This window comes from Carcharodon carcharias, chromosome 20, assembly GCF_017639515.1.
Source record: "Carcharodon carcharias isolate sCarCar2 chromosome 20, sCarCar2.pri, whole genome shotgun sequence".
In the NCBI taxonomy this organism is placed as follows: Eukaryota; Metazoa; Chordata; class Chondrichthyes; order Lamniformes; family Lamnidae; genus Carcharodon; species Carcharodon carcharias.
Window position 1 is genome coordinate 63,980,689 of NC_054486.1, and position 6,000 is coordinate 63,986,688.

A 6,000-nucleotide genomic window follows, 5' to 3' on the forward strand; every position below is an offset into this window, starting at 1 on the left:
GAATTGCCCTTGAGAAGGTGGGGATGAGCTGCCTTCTTGAACCGCTGCAGTCCATGTGGTGTAGGTACACCCACAGTGCTGATAGGGAGGGAATTTCAGGATTTTGACCCAGCAACAGTGAAGGAAGGGCGATAAATCTCCAAATCAGGATAGTGAGTGGCTTGGAGGGGAACTTCCAGATGGTGCTGTTTGGATGTGTCTGCTGCCCTTGTTCTTCTAAATGGTAGCGGTTGTGGGTTTGGAAGGTGCTGCTGAAGGAGCCTTGGTGAGTTTCTGCAGTGCACCTTGTAGATGGTACACACTGCTGCCACTGTGTGTAGGTAGTGGAGGGAGTGAATGTTTGTGGAAGGGTTGCCAATCATGGGGACTGCTTTGTCCTGGATGGTGTCAAGCTTCTTGAGTGTTGTTGGAGCTGCATTCATCCAGATAAATGGAGAGTATTCCATCACACTCCTGACTTGTGCCTTGTAGATGGTGGACAGGCTTTGGGGAGTCAGAAGGTGAGTTACCCGCCATAGGATTCCTGGCCTCTGACCTGCTCTTGTAGCCACAATAGGTGGGAAATCCAGTTTAGTTCCTGATCAATAGTAATCCCCAGGATGTTGATAGTGAGGGATTCAGCGATGGTAATGCCAGTGAATGTCAAGGGGCAATGGTTCGATTCTCTCTTGTTGGAGATGGTCATTGCCTGGCACTTGTGTGTGGTGTGAATGTTACTTACCACTTGTCAGCCCAAGCCTGGGTATTGTCCAAGTCTTGCTGCATTTGGACATGGAACTGCTTCAGTATCTGAGGAGCTGCGAATGGTGCTGAACATTGTGCAATCATTAGCAAATAGAATAAAGGTCATTGATGAAGCAGCTGAAGATGACTGGACACTACCCTGAGGAGCTTCTATAGTGATGTCCTGGAACTGAAATGATTGACCTCCAACAACCACAACCATCTTCCATTGTGTTAGGTTTGATGCCAACCAGCGGAGTGTTTTCCTCCTGGTTCCCATTGACTCCAGTTTTGCTAGGGCCACACTTTGTCAAGTGCTGCCTTGATGTCAAGGGTAGTCACTCTCACCTCATCTCTGGCCTTCAGCCGTTTCTTGATGTCACAAGGAGTGAATTGAATTGGCTGATTTGATTGGCACCCCATTCAGCACCTTAAACATTCACTCCCTCCACCACCAAGGCACAGTGTGTAGCATCTACAAGATGCACTGCAGCAACTCACCAAGGTTCCTTCGACAGCACCTTCCAAACCTGTGACCTCTACCACCTAGAAGGACAAGGGCAACAGACACTTTGGAACATCACCACTTGCATGTTCCCCTCCAAGCCACTCACCATCCTGAGTTGGAAATCGCCGTTCTTTCACTGGGTCAAGTGAACGAATAAAAAATAAATATTGCCTTCTCCATTTCCATTACAGTATGAAGAGGTGTCAGTTTCAAATTGACTGTCTTGATGTCAGGCTATTGTGTTTATGTTATAATTTCTCAAGAACTGAAACATTGAGGCTGGAGAATATACAAATCGCTTTTTTAAATGTTGCTATTATCCATAATATTATTATTTCACTGCAATGCATGGAGTGCTGCACTGTTGATGTGATGTCTTTTGGATGAGTTGTTAAACTGCGGCCCTGTCTGCCCTCATTGGTGGACTTAAAAGGTCCTACAGCATTATTTTGAAGAAGAGAAGCAAAGTACTGGACTCAAACTACATCACCAAAAAATATTAAAACTACAGCAAACTACTGTGGATGCTGGAAAGCTGAAATCAAACAGAAATACTCAGCAGGTGAAGCAGCATCCATGTAGAGGGAAACATAGTTAACATACTGAATTTTCTGGTGGGTGTTAGGATCCTGATACTGACCCCATTTGAGTATCAGCATGCTCATCAGTGCAATTTCCTGGAAGCTGGCCTCCTAATTGGCTGCTTCCATACTTACTGTCCCATAAAGGATGGCTGGTGGGGGCCCCTAGCAATGCAAGGTGGGCAATCCCACTTGGAGAGGGAAGCATTACTGAGGCAGGCAGGTGAAAGTGAGGGCACCTCACCATGACTTCATCCTCAGTTGCCTGTAGAGAAGTCATCAAATAAAGAGGTCTGAAGCCAGTTGGGTGGAAGGGAAAGCTCTCTGTGGAGGCAGTGACGGATGCAGTTGCAGCATTTGATCCCCATAGCTTCATCATTAGAGCACAGGATCTCCAGTTCCAAAAGCTATTTAGCCTGCTGCCAGGAGCCTGTCTCTAATGAACTGGTGGCATCTGCACTCAGCGGGAGAGGCCACTCCAATGGCAGGAAAATACTGGCACCATCACAAAATGACCCTTTGCCTTAACTGGCTCCTTGCCTCTGTGGAGTGAGCAGCTGACCCTGGTCCCATCTGCCCCTGAGAAAGTCCCCCAGAGGCAAGAATGCACCAGGAAACTGTCCAATGTGGCTTCCTCTATTTTCCTGGCCCATGCCCCCCACCTGCAATACCATCTCCATGGGGTCAGGAACATTCTATTTCTCTCTCCACTAATGCTCCCTGGCCTGCTGACTATTTACAGCATTTTCTGTTTTCATTTACCTGAAAAACATTATCTGATCATTATTACATTGTTGTTTGTGGGATCTTGCTGTGTGCAAATTGGCTGCCATGTTCCCTACATTACAACATTGCCTACACCTCAACATACTTCATTAGCTGTAAAGTGCTTTGGGATGTTCCAAGTTTGTGATAGCATTTAGTCATATAAATACTGTGACTACAAGAGGCTAGGAATCCTGTGGTGAGTAATTCAACTCCTGTTCACCATCTACAAGGTACAAGTCAGGACTATGATGGAATACTCTCCAATTGCTTGGATGAGTGCAGCTCCAACAACACTCAAGAAGCTTGTCACCATCCAGGACAAAGTGGCCCACTTGAAAGGCAACCCTTCCACAAATACTACCAACAAACAGTAGCAGCAATGTGTACCATTTACAAGGTGCACTGCAGAAACCCACCAAGACTCCTTAGGCAGCACCTTCCAAACACACAACCATTACTATCTAGAAGGACAAGGACAGCAGATACATGGGAACATCACTACCTGTAAGTTCTCCTCCACGCGACTCACCATCTTGACTTGGAAAGATATCATTGTTCCTTCACTGCTGCTGAGTCAAAATCCTGGAACTCCCTCCCTAAGAGCACTGTAGGTGCACCTACACCACAGGGACTGCAGTGGTTCGAGAAGGCAGCTCACCACCACCTTCTCAAGGGTAATGAGGGATGGGTGATAAATGCTGGCCTAGCCTGCGCCACCCACATCCCATAAATGAATTTTAAAAAGTTTGTGATAGGTACTATATAAATGCAAGTCTTTCTTTTCATATTTCATTAATGCAGTGCAAATTGATGAAATAGATATACTCCATAAATAGATATTAATGGTATATTATTCCATCTAGACATGCCACAATCTAAGTGACAGTGATCCAAAACTTATTAGTCTTTTTGTAACTTACAACCAAATGATGGTAACAAGCCTTGGCTTTGAAACAACAATACACATATCGGGACGGATTTTCCTGTGGGCCTCGGAAACCAGATCTGTGCTCTTTTGCACCTTCCAAAATACACACCCAACCCATGTGTAACTTTACCCGGGCTTTTTATCTTTTCATACAGAGGTTGGGATAGCAGTGTACTTTGTGAGCTGTGATGGATTGCACTAGGAGTGTGGGTGCAGAGCCAGGCCAGTTAGAATGCTCATCTCAGTCGTCCAACACAGCATCCAGCTCTCAAAATCATTTAAAGGCCTGCTAAACCTCACCCGTTGCCCATGCCTCATAAGACACCATGCCCTCTCAAATCACCCATGCCACCCCATTCCCCCTGAATCCTCTATAGCCACTCACTGATTATCCAGTATATACAGTCTTTGGGAGCCATGTAATAGCAATGGGGATTATTTTAAAATCATTGGGGAAAGGTTAAACCTCTAACAATCGAAAAAAACCCTGAATTCAAATACACTATAATTGATACTGGGGAAAAAACCTACCGCAATGCAAAGAAATGTAATCTTTTAAGTGCCTATTAGATTTGTAAACAAACAAGAAACCACATTAAAGGCATTGTCTGTTATTACAGCCTGACCATCTGCTGAGCTGAAGCCAAAACTTTTGAAACTAAGCCAAGCATTCATAATGGCTACAGCTGTCATAATGAAAGCTTCCAGGTACATTGTGTATAACTGACAGAACAGAATAGTGTTCCATTTCCTTTTCAAAGTAAAGTGCCTGTCACTTAATAGAGGGTAGTGGGTGCAGAGTTTTTTTCAACTTTCAAAAATAAGTTTTTTTCTTTAAACCACTGGAGCTGTCAGTCAATTTAAATCTCAACAGAAAACATGACAGCAAAGGCTGACAAGACATTATTTTAAAATTTAAAAAAAAAATGTATCATGGCACTTTTGAGTTTTGGAAAAGCACTGTAATACGTGACAACATTTAATGCTAGTCAATGCAGGGGTCAACTTGCCTTTGCAGGACAGATTCCTATGATGAATCACTGCATTAAAAACACATCTACATTACAATACAGTATCTAATAGCAATATTTGAAGGTTTCAAAACATTTTACATTAAGCTTCAGAATGTTGCCAGTGCCTCAGCAGGTTTCCCCCAGTGGTCACAAACTCTCCAAACAATTGTTTTTTTTTAAGGCTTCCAAAGCTCATACCAACACATGAAATACAAATTTCTTGTGGCCCTCACAATGAGGACTCCAACCTCCGAAGAGAGGCACGTGCGTCTTCCACCCAGGGCTTTCTCGACCTGCCAAAAGGCCAGATGAAAATGGTATTGGTTCAGGGACGCAGAGGAGAATTATTTTCCCACCAAAAAACACAGTTCCATGTTTTGCGACCTGATTCACTCCTCAAATGGGAGATGAAAATCCAGTGCATCATATTTGGTCTTGCACATACCTACTTTCAAATTTTTCCTTTCATGGAAAAAGACAATACAATTAGCATTTCTCAATGGATGTGTTAAAATTGGTTAAAGTAGAGAATGGAAGCTTGTTTCCTTTCAACATGTAAAATTCAGTAACTTAATGTCCTCTAGAATTGGATTAGATTTTCAATTTAAAATCAGTGGAATTGAAAATTGGATGGTTCCAGCAATGTACGTGGCTCCAATGCAATGCCAGTTTTATATCTGAGTGGCAAGTTGGAAATGCACTCAATAGTCTTATTAAAAATATCCTGGGTTGTTTCAAGTTCCTTGTGCTGGTCATAGATACATTTGAAACTTTCTTCTATTCCTTCAAACCTGGAGATCAGCTTGCTATTATAGCTTAGTTAATAAATGTACCATCAAATGGGGGTACTGAGTCACATAGGGCAAAACAGGTCCTTGATTTGATGCTTTGTCTTTGCTAAGCTAACAGATCTCAGACAGGGAGATATAATTGGCCTGTATTTCCCCAAGCTATGGGTGAGAAGAATGATTTGGTGCCTAATCATGATTCAGTGACTTCTATTCCAAAGTGCACACAGGTGAACATAGGTGAGGACAGAATCAAACTTGGTTTGATGCCCAGCTAGTGAACAATGATTGACTGATGTTGGTGGGAGATATTGGAGGGATGCTGACATCCACAAAACTGTCTCCTCGCATGCTTTATTGCCTTTAGGAAGTAACATGGTGAGGGCGAGAAAGCATAATGAGGGTGGCGAATCATCCTGCAGTGCGGTTCTTCAAGCAGCAGTGTCCCTCCAGTATCTCGCACAACTCAATATCCTTTTCCAACCCCTGACAATGATTTAATCATGAAAGGCTGCACAGCTGAGTTTGATACTCTCCCTATCCAGCGTTCCCACATTCCAAATTCTTTGCAGGAGAAGGAACACAAGTATGGGGCATCATTAATCCTGCACAGCTGAGATTGGTTAGACTAGCACAGACCATAGCAACTTTTACATTAGGGCTCCTTTAGCTCAGATTCCATGAGACTGCC